The sequence below is a fragment of the Microtus pennsylvanicus genome, chromosome 13, assembly GCF_037038515.1.
Source record: "Microtus pennsylvanicus isolate mMicPen1 chromosome 13, mMicPen1.hap1, whole genome shotgun sequence".
Classification (NCBI taxonomy): domain Eukaryota; kingdom Metazoa; phylum Chordata; class Mammalia; order Rodentia; family Cricetidae; genus Microtus; species Microtus pennsylvanicus.
This window is the reverse complement of record NC_134591.1, coordinates 83,320,877-83,333,822: the sequence shown is the minus strand read 5'-3', so window position 1 is coordinate 83,333,822 and position 12,946 is coordinate 83,320,877.

Genomic DNA, 12,946 nt, shown 5'->3' with positions numbered 1-12,946 from the left:
CTGTCTCTTGCCCACCACCTGGGACCAGCCACCTTTGGAGACCTGCAGCATGGTCTCATGGCCTGCTGCCCGCTGTAGCTACTCAGGATCCACAGCATTTTTTATTAATCCATTTCAGATACAGATTTAACTTCAGTACTGGATTCTGGGTAAGAGGCAATGGGTGAGGGACAAGGAGAAAATAAAGAAGGACAAGGCCATATCTGTTGGTTGCCATTGGAGCAGAAGAAGCTACTTCATGGTTCCCCAGGTCTCCTATTATCAATGGAGATTTTGGAGGAGAGTATGGCTTGAGAAGGGAGGAAGGCATAGTTTTCTCCAAACTGCTTCTTGCTATTTGTTGGGTGAAGTATTTTAGGGTTCACAGAGACCTTTTGGGGGACCTTTTCTATCAGACCAATTAGCCTGGAAGGAATCCACAGGTTCCAATCCTCTGTGGAAATAAAAGCAGAACCTCTTTTCCAAAATAACATATCCTTAGATTCAAGTTTTGAAGTCAAGATACCTTTAAAATATGTGTTTGGGGCCGGGCGGTGGTGGCGCACGCCTTTAATCCCAGCACTCGGGAGGCAGAGGCAGGTGGATCTCTGTGAGTTTGAGGCCAGCCTGGTCTACAAGAGCTAGTTCCAGGACAGGCTCCAAAGCTACAGAGAAACCCTGTCTCAAAAAAAAAAAAAAACAACAAAAACAAAAAAAAATATGTGTGTTGGTTTAGCTTAGCAGCCTCCAGAATCAAATATCTCTCTGCATTAAAAAATTCAAAAAGACACAATAATATACATAATCCAGTCTTTGTGCATATTCCATGTTTACATGGATTATTTTTCTTTACTCCTTTAATCTATGTCTGTATTCTTTTATATTACTTTTACTGTCTCTTTAAAGATTTTGTTGGGCTGGAGAGATGGCTCAGCGGTTAAAAGCACTGCCTGCTCTTACAAAGGTCCCGAGTTCAATTCCCAGCAACCACATGGTGGCTCACAACCATCTGTAATGAAATCTGGTGCCCTCTTTTGGCCCACAGGCATGCCTGCAGGCAGAGTACTGAAAATACTGTATACATAATAAATAAATTTTTTTAAAAAAATTTTGTTTTATTTTTAAAAACTATTTATTTCTTTTTATAACTGTCTATACTCTTTTTCTTCTCTCTCCCAAGCCTATGTATATTTTTAAATGCACTGTGACCCATTCAGAGATTTATTGTTGTCTGAATATGTCTTTTATTGCGTATCTGTAATAATTTTCTGACCAGGAGCACCTTTTTTGTTTATAATGCTAAGTGGATGTGGCTAGGACCAACTCCGTGGCCCTGCCTGTTGACTCCACCCTGTCCAACATGATAGAGGCATGTTCAACTCCTCTGCTAACCATGCAAAACACCCCAGCTCCAGGAATGCAAATGATCTATGTCATCATTAAGTAACTAGCAGCACGCAGCTCACAAACCCCGTTTGAGTGCAGACCTCCCAAAAGAGCCAGAGTTCATGCAGTCAGCACGAACCAGGTAGTGGCCTTATAGAAGAAGAAGAAGAAGAAGAAGAAGAAGAAGAAGAAGAAGAAGAAGAAGAAGAAGAAGAAGAAGAAGAAGAAGAAGAAGAAGAAGAAGAAGAAGAAACAGCAGCTATGCAGTTCTTGCTGCTATGCTAAGTCAGGAAGCCTTCTCTTAAAGGAGCCATGCCGGGCTGGAGAGGTGGCTCAGTGGTCAAGAGCACTGCCTGCTCCTCCAACGGTCCTGAGTTCAATTCCCAGCAACCACATGGTGGCCACAACCATTTGTAATGAGATCCGGTGCCCTCTTCTGGCCTGCAGGCATACATGCAGACAGAACACTGAGAATACTGTATGCATAACAAATAAATAGATTTAAAAAAAAATGGAGCCATGTCTCTGCTCGCTGTCAGCAAACAGAGCCTATCTGGAAAAAAAAATGCAGCTACCATTTCCAGCTGAGCTTGGCGTCCATTTTGGGAGATCTAGAAGCCCTCTTTTTTTCCCTTAAGCGTTTTTTAGGTCTTAAGTGGATCTAGGTCCTAGACAGTGTGTGCCATTTTGTAAACAGAGACTGCTTGTTCATTTCCCAGCTACCCAGACCCAAATAATCACACAAAAACTATATTAATCACAGCACTACTTGGTCTTTAGAGAGAGAGAGAGAGAAAGAGAGAGAGAGAGAAAGAGAGAGAGAGAGAAAGAGAGAGAGAGAGAGAGAGAGAGAGAGAGAGAGAGAGAGAGAGAAGGCAGCCGGGTGTCTTGGGTTGTTCCTGCTCTTAGGACCCCTTAGGGAGTCAGTGGACACCAAAGTCCGTTTGGAAGGCAGAGGAACCAGTATGTGTCATAATTACCCTCATGGCTTTCTGGCTTCATGGGGTCAGCTAGTCAACACTAGCTCAGGGGTCCAGCATAGGAATAGCGGGTAGACCTGGGTTCAAGGCATTGAAAGCTCTCCTGACCCCTGTCCATTTTGTCTTTGTACAGTTTAATAATTTAGTCTGCCCAGATTTCCTAGAATTTTTCCATTTTTTTTTTTTTACATATTCAGATGTGCTGCCAAAAGCCGTCCACAATGTTTTCATTCCTGCTGTGTGTAACTGTGTCAGCTCTTCCTTCCTGCTGTGGGAGAGAAATACTACAGCACCGTGGCTCGTTCCTGTTACCCCACCTCCTCCTGGATGTTTGGCAGGTTGGAACTCTGCAGGCTTGTCCTTTGGAAGCTTAGCTAGGAAGCTTCCGTCCTGGTATCTAGTGGTCAGTTGTCTGCCAAGGGACAGTGAGTGGTCCCCTTGTCGCTGGCAGCTTCCATGAGGCCAAGACTGAAACTTACCCAAGTCTTCCTGGTCTCCTGACAAGTGGAGAGTGGAACATTTCTGAGCTTTGTTTTGATTTTGTGTGTGGTATTGGTGTTATTTGGCACTGTGACTCCAAATTGCAACATTTGCTCTAAATTGCAACATTTGCCTGTAAGATGGAGTGCCTCCCTGGGTGGTAGTGGCTCACACTTTTAATACCAGCACTTGGGAGGCAGAGAGAGGCAAGCAGGTATCTGTGAGTTCCAGGCCAGCCTTGTCTACAGAGGTAGTTCCAGGACAGCTAGTGCTACACAAAGAAACCTTGTCTCAAGAAGAAGGAGAAGGGAAAGAAGACAAAGACGAAGAAGAAAGGGCTGGAGAGATAGCTTAGTGGTTAAAAGTACTGACTACTCTTCCAGAAGACCTGGGTTCAATTCTCAGCACCCACATGTCAGCTCACAACTGTCTGTAACTCCAGTTCCAGGGGACCTGACACCCTCTTACAGACGTACATGAAAGCGAAACCAAAATGCAATAAAAATAAATAAATTTAAAAAAAGAAGTACCTCTTGGGTCAAAGGAAGAAATTGAGACCATGTTCCTCTTTGGTGGTGTTAGGCAAAGCAGATTGATGTAGCACCACCAAGGTCATCAGAGAAACACGAGGAAACAGACTCTAAGGAAGGACTCCAAGATGTGGAGGCAGAATGGCTCAGAGAGACTGAGGATGACATAGAGCTAATTAATTGTACCCAACCTGGTCTGTGGAGAAGAAGACAGATACAAACGGATGGAACTTTCCATGTCTATGTTCAGCTTGCTCAGAACAGATGAAAACAGACTTCCGGAGGGATTTAAGAGAGCTACAGTTGTAACCCCACTATTTAGTATGGGATGGTGGCTCAAGATATTGCCGGTGTCCTTCCCATCCTCTGGAAAAGGTTCTGTTATGAAGATGACATAATGCTAACTTCTGAGTGTTTTGCAGATGTGGAGATAAATGAGTGTATCTGAAGGAACAAGCATGAGGCATTAATTCACAAAGAGCAAACAAGGGTATCTCACTCACAAGGACCAAAAACATAAGGTTATTGGTGGAAACCCTCAGTTCCAGAAGTCGGTTACTCTTAAGAGCTTATTGGCCAAGGAAGCCCAGAGGCCCCGGAAAGATACAAGTTATCTGCCATAGTTGTTGGTACATTACAGAACTGGACAGTGAGATCCTTTTGCCAAAGACATTGTATGCTTTGCTTGTGAGTCTAGGAGAAATAAAGCTAAAACTTGGCCTGAAGGGTCTCCTCCCTGTGAGCTAGCTGCTGAAGTTTCAGAAGTTGCCCCTGAGGACGCTGTGAAGGACGCACAAAAGTGCTGTTGCTCAGGGGTGGATCCTGCAAGCTTCCCATTAAGAGTGCAGGGCTCCTGGGCTGGAGAGATGGCTCAAAGGTTAAGAGCACCTGAGTTCAATTTCCAGCAACCATGTGATGGCTCACGACCATCTATAATGAGATCTGGTGCCCTCTTCTGGCCTTCGGGCATACATGCAGGCAGAACACTTTTTACACAATAAATAAAACCTAAAAAAAAAAAAAAATAACCACTTGACACTATCACAGCTAGTGTGTCAAGAGTGGTTATTTCTGATTGAGGTGTGTGTGTTCATTTCCCATGAAAAGTTTGCCACATAACAGTAGCAGGGTTTTCTTCTTTTGTTTTGAGACAGGATTTCTCTATGTAGTAACCTTGCTTGTCCTGGAATTAACTGTGTAGACCAGACTGACCTCAAACTCACGGAAAACCACCTGCTTCTGCCTCTTAAATGCTGTGATTAAAGGTGTGTGCCACCACCATCCGGCCTCAGTGGGAGATTTTTTAAGACACCTTTTTTGAAATTTTTTGTACAGGGAAGTTTCTGTGTATCTGACCTGAGAAAGGAGCCTGTCTTAGTTTGGGCTGCTATTGTTGTGGAGAGACAGCAAGATCACAGCAACTTTTATGAAGGAAAACATTTAATTGAGATGGTGCATTAGAGTTCAGTGGTTCAGTCCATTATCATCATGGCCGGCAGACCGCAGTGTGCAGGCAGACATGATGCTGGCTACATCTTGGGCCACACCTCCCAATAGTGCACTCCCTATGAGTTTACGGGGGGGGGGTAGTGGGGGAAGTGTGGGGGGAAGTGGGGGGATCACCTCCAATCTGACCACTGCAGTTGGTTCTGTTACTCTGAATTTTGTTCTGGATTTTTCTTTTTTTACTTCCTTCAGTCAAGGTGGCCTCAAAATCACAACAATCTTTCTTCAACCTTCTGAAGCCTGGGATTTCAGGCGTGAACCACGATGCCCTGCTGCCCTAAACATGCTCTCTGGTATGACTTATGACTTCCCTTTTTCCCCCTGAGAAAAGTACTTGTACAGTTTCTTTGTAGAGCCAGAAAACAAAACAAACAAACAGAAACCTCTGGATATTTTCCCTTCTCCCTTTATATGAAAAAAACAATGCTATAAGGCTGTTAAGAGACCTCGTCTGGTAAAAGTGCTTACCACGCACAAGCTGATAACCTGAACGTGACGCTCAGAACCCAGGTAACGGTGGGAAGAGAGAAGAGCTGACACCACGGGATTGTCCCCGGCACATACTCACATGATATCAGGATCACATCATGCGCAACAATAATAAACTTAGAAAATTTTTCAGATTTTAATTTTTTTATTTTAATGTGCACTAGCATGCATGTCTGTGTGAAGGTAACAACAGATCCTCTGGAATTGGGGCTACAGACAGTTGTGAGCTGCCATGTGGGTACTGGGGACTGAACCCCAGTCCTCTGGAAAGGCAGCCAGTAATCTTAACTGCTGAACCGTCTCTCCAGGCTTTGTTCTTTGGTTTTGTGAGACAGGGTTTCTCTGTGTGGTCTTGGCTGTCCTGGAACTCACTTTGTAGACCAGGCTTGTTCCAAACCCAGGGATCTGCCTGCCTCCGCTTCCCAAATCTTGGGATTAAAGGTGTGTGCCACCATTGCCTGGCTAAACTCTCAAAATTTAAAAGTCATGATGAATTTCTCAAGTTACTGAGTCTCTTAAACAGAGTTCAGTCTTTCCGCTCAATGAAGACGCTCGAAGGCTTCTTTGGTATCACAGGCATTTTTGGGTTGTCACACACCCACTGGCTGTGTCAGACAACTGTCTGTTCTGTTCACTTGTGTTCTCAGCTGCCCTGCAAGCTTCTGTTTTGTCAGCTGTGGTGAAGTCACGAAATACAGAATTGCTGAATGGGTTCCTATGCATATTTCACTCACTAGTTATTCCAAAAACATTGGGTCCCTGCCAGAAAGAAAAATGAGAAAGAATACAGGATTCTTTCTGATGCTAGGTCATCCTCATCCTTCCAGCCCCTCGCTTTGTCCTTGCTGCCTCTCATGTCTCCCTAGCAGCGCCCAGCACCAACCTGAGTCTTACAGTCATGGCATTCTGCATTTGGAGCTTGCATTTCCCTTCCCCTCATCAGCTCAGTCATTAATATGAATAGATGTCTTTTGCATCTTATTTAGCTTTTAAAACTATTTACTTGCGATCTTTCAAGTTACCTGTTCACCTTGTTGCTGAAAATAGGAGCCTCAGATCCTAGTCATTCATTCCTTCAACTTATTATTATTATTATTATTATTATTATTATTATTTTTGAGACAGGGCTTCTCTGTGTAGCTTTGGAGCCTGTCCTGGCACTAGCTATTGTATACCAGGCTGACCTCGAACTCACGAAGATCTGCCTGTCTCTGCCTCTCAAGTGCTGAGATTAAAGGCACATGCCACTACCACTTGGCTATCACTATTATTATTATTATTTTATTTGTTTTTCTAGACAGGGTTTCTCTGTAGTTTTGGAGCCTGTCCTGGCACTAGCTTTTGTAGACCAGGCTGACCCTGAACTCACAGAGATCCGGTTAATTTCAGTATTTTTTTTTAAGGTTCACAAATGAAGTATTGTAAAAGTGTATCCTAGGCCGGGCGGTGGTGGCGCACGCCTTTAATCCCAGCACTCGGGAGGCAGAGGCAGGCGGATCTCTGTGAGTTCGAGACCAGCCTGGTCTACAGAGCTAGTTCCAGGACAGGCTCCAAAGCCACAGAGAAACCCTGTCTCGAAAAACCAAAAAAAATAAAAAAATATAAAAAAAATAAAAGTGTATCCTAGGATAGATTGCTCCTCATTAGTGTCCCCCACAGGTGTTCCCTCACATGGATAATTGTGTCCACCAGGAGATAAAGGTGTGTTGTCTACTTGCTCCGTGTTTATAGTCATAGTGTAAATCCTCCGCTCCCTGGCCTTTCCCCTACCTTAGAGTGATGTGTGTGGAGATACTTGGACACCCTAAAACAGAGCAACACTTTCTTGATGGCAGGATTTGGTTTCAATCATTTGTTGCAAAAATTGCCCTCAAACATACGGTTTCTGCATATGTGTATGGACTCCATCCCAGGAGACATGCAGTCCAAATTGCTGACCTGTGTTAGTAACTGCCGCGCACCACGGCCCCTGTCTGCGCTCTATGCGCTAGACCTCAGTTAGCGAGCTTCGGGCAAGGGGCTGGAGGGGAGGATACAGACGCAGAGACAGACCGACAAGCAAACCTTCAAACACTGGTACAAAAGCCCCTCTTTAATAGCGCCTTGGAGGCTTAAATACGGCCAGTCAACGGCCAACAGGTGAAAATCCCATCCTCTGATCCTCTAAGCTAGGCACAGCTTCTAGTAACTTCAATTAGAAGATTCTAGGAGGGAAGAGCAGCTGAAGGCCAGGACTCAGTCATTAGTCCCAACAAGTAACTTTGAAGTCTTTGAGAGGGCTAACTGTAGATCACTGTAGAGCTTGGGCGCCACCTCCTGGATGTAGGGTGTATTGCATGCTGGACTGGAGATGAAGGTTGCTGTTTGTTGGGGATGGGGAGGAGGATGTTGTGTGCAGCTGCTCTTAGCTCCAAAACAGAAAGGTTATTGTTGTTGTTGTTGTTATTATTATCATTATCATCATCATCATTATCATTATTATCATTATTATTATTACAACATAGCTCTGGCTAGCTGGCCTGGAACTCTCTAACAGACCAGAATGGCTTGGAACTCAGGGAGTGCCACGTGCTGCTGGGATTTAGTGGTGGTGCATTAATAAGCATGATGCATATGGAACTGTATGGGATTGCATTTTGAGATGACTCTTACTATATAGCCCAGGCTGCCCTGAGCTCATGAGTGTCCTGCCTCTGCCTTGCTGGAACTACAGACTGATCTCTCCCAGTTGAATGTTTTTGCTTCACAGCCCCAAGGTCCATTTAGTTATCTCTATTCTTTCCTCTCAGGTGGCTATGCTTCCTCATACGGTTTCACCAGTTCCCTAGTCCTGTGGATTCCATACCATGGAGTTGTCCCATGTTTCTCCTGTGTGCAGAGGTCATACTCGTTGATGTTGGTGCTGAACCTTGCACAGCGGGGAGGTATGGCATTGGCTTGTCTTCCCGGTGCTGTTAACACTGCTTTCTGTGGTTTACAGGGTTTCTCCAATGTGGTTTTTGTTTGTTTTTAACAAACATCTCGCCGGGCTGTGGTGGCGCACGCCTTTAATCCCAGCACTCAGGAGGCAGAGGCAGGGTGGATCTCTGTGAGTTCGAGGCCAACCTGGTCTACAGAAAGAGTTCCAGGACAGCCAGAACTGTTACACAGAGAAACCTTGTCTCAAAAAATCAAAAAACAAAAAATCTCTTTGCACTGTCAATACAGACTCCCAGGCATTTTATTACTTACTTTATGAGTTACAGTTCTGTACGGTTAGTATTGACTTTGTTCCTTAAAGGCCTTCATGTGGCTCTCGGGAAGGCTTAGGTTGAACCCTGCATCTTTTTGGGATACTTTCAGCTATAGTTTTAATTGACATGAAATTTACCCTCAACATAAAGCCAGACACACTGAACCTTATAGAAGAGAAAGTGGGAAGTATACTTGAATGCATTGGCACAGGGAACCACTTCCTAAATAGAACCCCAGCAGCACAGACACTGAGAGAAACAATTAATAAATGGGACCTCCTGAAACTGAAAAGCTTCTGTAAAGCAAAGGACACGGTCAACAAGACAAAACAACAGCCCACAGAATGGGAAAAGATCTTCACTAACCCCACATCAGACAGAGGTCTGATCTCCAAAATATAAAAAGAACTCAAGAAATTGGACACCAAAAGATCACATAATCCAATAAAAAAAATGTAGTACAGACCTAAACAGAGAACTCTCAACAGAAGAATCTAAAATGGCTGAAAGACACTTAAGGAAATGTTCAACATCCTTAGTCATCAGAGAACTGCAAATCACAATAACACAATAACTCTTACACCTGTAAGAATGGCCAAGATCAAAAACACTGATGACAACTTATGCTGGAGAGGTTGTGGGGAAAAGGGAACACTTCTGCATTGCTGGTGGGAATGCAAGCTGGTACAGCCCCTTTGGATGTCAGGGTGTCGATTTCTCAGAAAATTAGGAAACAACCTTCCTCAAGACCCAGTAATACCACTTTTAGGTACATATCCAAAGGATGCTCAATCGTGCCACAAGGACCTTTGCTCAACTATGTTCATAGCAGCTTTGTTTGTCACAGCCAGAACCTGGAAGCAACCTAAATGCCCCTCGATCAAAGAATGGATTAAAAAAAATGTGATACAGGGCTGGAGAGATGGCTCAGAGGTTAAGGTTCTGAGTTCAATTCCCAGCAATCATATGGTGGTTCATAACCATCTGTAATGAGATCTGGTGCCCTCTTCTGGCCTGCAGCATACATGCAGGGAAAACTGTATACATAATAAATAAATCGTTTTTTAAAAATATGATACATTTACACAATGGAGTACTCCACAGCAAAAAAAATAACGACAGCTTGAATTTTGCAGGAAAATGGATGGAACTAGAAAACATTATTTTGAGTGAGGTAACCCAGACACAGAAAGACAACTATCACATGTACTCAGTCATAGGTGGTTTTAAAACATAAAGCAAAGAAAGCCAGCCTACAAACCACAGAGAACTTAGACACTGGAGAACTTAGACAACAATACGGACACTAAGAAAGACTCACATAAGGCCGGGCGATAGTGGCGCACGCCTTTAATCCCAGCAGGTGGATCTCTGTGAGTTTGAGACCAGCCTGGTCTACAGAGCTAGTTCCAGGGCAGTCTAGTCTCCAAAGCCACAGAGAAACCCTGTCTAGAAAAAAACAAAAAGAAAAAAGAAAGAAAAAAAAGAAAGACTCACATAGATATAATCTACACGGGAAGTAGAAAGTGTAAAAAGACAAGATCTCCTGAGTAAATTGGAAGCATGGGGACCTTGGGGGAGGGCTGAAGAGGGGAGGTGAGAGGCAGGGAGGGGAGCAGAGAAAAATGTAGAGCTCAATAAATATCATGGAAAAAAAGAAAAAAGATTTGCAAACATAAAATTAGCCATTTTCGGGGCTAAAGAGATAGTGTAGTGGTTAAGACCACTTACTGCTGTCACAGAGAACCTGAGTTCAGTCAGTTCACAACCACCTGTAACCCCAGCTTCGGGGGCTCAGACACCTGTTTTCTACAGGTATGTGCACATGTGTGCACATACACACAGACATACACACCTATTCATAATGAAAAATAAATTAAATCTTTTCTGGAACTAGGGATGGAGCTCAGTGGGTCCAGTAGTCTTCTATCATGCATGAAGCCCTGGGTTTGATTCCCCAGCACTGCATAAACCAGGCAAGGTGTGTGTTCCCGTGATCCCAAAACTTGGGAGGTGGAAGGAGTTCAATCCTCAGTTACATAGAGAGTTTGAGCCTAGCCTGGGGTACAGAAGACCAACCTGTCTAGAAAAAAAATTAATTACCCATCTTAACAATACAGTTCATTAGCATTTACTACATTTTCAAAGTTGTACAAACCCCATATCTACAAAACATTTTCAATACATCAAAAGGAAACCCATCACCTATTAAGCAATTATTCTTCACCTAAAGTCTCTGGAGCCGCTAGTATGGTTTTTTTTTGTTTGTTTGTTTGGTTTTTGGTTTTTCGAGACAGGGTTTCTCTGTGGCTTTGGAGCCTGTCCTGGAACTAGCTCTGTAGACCAGGCTGGTCTCAAACTCACAGAGATCCGCCTGCCTCTGCCTCCCGAGTGCTGGGATTAAAGGCATGCGCCACCATCGCCCAGCGCTAGTATGTTTTTGTAACAGTGAATTAATGTCTTTTAGATAACTGCCTTACTCCATTTGAGCTGTTGTAACCAAATACCTTTTGGAGAAGAAGGAGTCTGCATTTTGTTTTTTGTTATTAGACAAGGTTTCTCTATATAATTTTCACTGTCCCGAGCTAGCTGTATATATGTATACATATATGTGTGTGTGTGTGTGTGTGTGTGTGTGTGTGTGTATACAGCTAGCTCCCTCTCCCTCCTCTACTCTCTGTCCTTCTAACACCCACCACCCTTTTTTGAGATCTCACCCTGTAATTCTAACTTGCCTGGAACTTGTTCTGCCTTCAGGTGAGTTGGGCAAGCACCTTATAATTCAGCTACAAACCTAGCCCAACTTCATCATGGAATCTTTATTTCCCAAGGTCTTTCAGTCCCTTGAAAGATCCTCCACTGAGTGACATCTTGGCAATCTTGTCATGATGGGGGTGCAATGCTGGTCCACAACTGGTAGGCATAGGTGGTAGCCATCCCTGTTCTCAGCCTCCAGTCCAGTCTCTGACTTACATTGAGACACCATGTTAGATTTAAAGGAATTGGCTCCCATAATCTCACAGGAAGTGACACGATTAGGAGATGTGGCTTTGTTGGAGTGGGTTTGGCATAATTGGAGGAAGTGTGTCTCTCATTGTGGGGGCAGGGCTTGCGGTTTCCTATGCTCAGGATACCACCCAGTGTCTCAGTCGAATTCCTATTGTATTCTGATCTAGAGGCAGCTACCTCTCCAATACCATGTCTGCCTGCATGCTGCCATGCTCCCCACCATGATGATAATGGACTGAACCTTTGAAACGAATTGAGCCATTAATTGAATCTTTTCATCTTTTCTTTTCTTTCTTTCTTCCTTTCTTTTCTCTCTCTCTCTCTCTCTCTTTCTTTCTTTTTTGTTTATTTTTTTTGAGACAAGGTTTCTCTGTTTAGCATTAGAGCCTGACCTAAAACTACCTCTAGTAGCCCAGGCTGGCCTCAAACTCACAGAGATCTGCCTGCCTTTGCCTTGCATTGCCTCAAGTTCTTCATTCCCTGTCTCTTTCCTTCTCAGTGCTATTTCACCTGGCACTGCATAAAAACAGTTGGGTTAGGCTTACCTTTAATCCTAGCGCTAAAGGGGCAGAGGAGGCAGGTTAACCTGGGCTACACATGAATTTCAGGCCAGCCAGGACTATTTAGTGAGACCCATCTCAAAAATCAACTAGCCTACCAACCAACCCTCCACATAAACGAACTAGAGAGTGGCTGATGTTATGCCTAGATCACAGAGTCCCCCAAAGACCGCCAAGGAGTCCAAGTCAGTATGCAAAAGCAAAGAGCTCGCGCTTGGACCCTCTTTGTGTCCAGCGCAGTCATATGAACGGAGAGTGCCCAATCTGGGCAGGGTAGAGGTGAGGGGATGTTCATGGTTCAAGACCCTGATTGACTGACATTTGTCTAGGGGTGTCTTGGCGTAAGGGAATAGGTGCATAGGTGTGTGCTGGGCTCAATGACATCTACCTGGTGATCTTAGTCTTACCTAACGGTTGGGGTATTTGGGATATCAGATAGTTCCCCTTTGATGCTAGCCTGTCCCTGGGTGGTATCAGTTTATGACTCTTCCTGTAATTGGGTGCTGCCTGCCAGTAAATGGAGACTGAGACCTACTCCCTCGGCTGGTCACGCTAAAGCTCTGTCTCCAAGGCAACTGAAAGCGTCCTGGGAAACGTTCTGCGCAGACCGGGGTCACTAGGGCTCCGCCCAGACGCACTTCCGGGCGCGACTTAGCGCGTCTGGCCTCCTCGGTGCCCACTCCCGCCGACCCTGTTCTCTCCCCATTTGCGGGGACGCGGGCTTTTCCAATTTCTTCTTTAGCCAAGCATAACTCCCACCGGCCATAGACGCCCCGGCCGTCAGCGCCACGCGA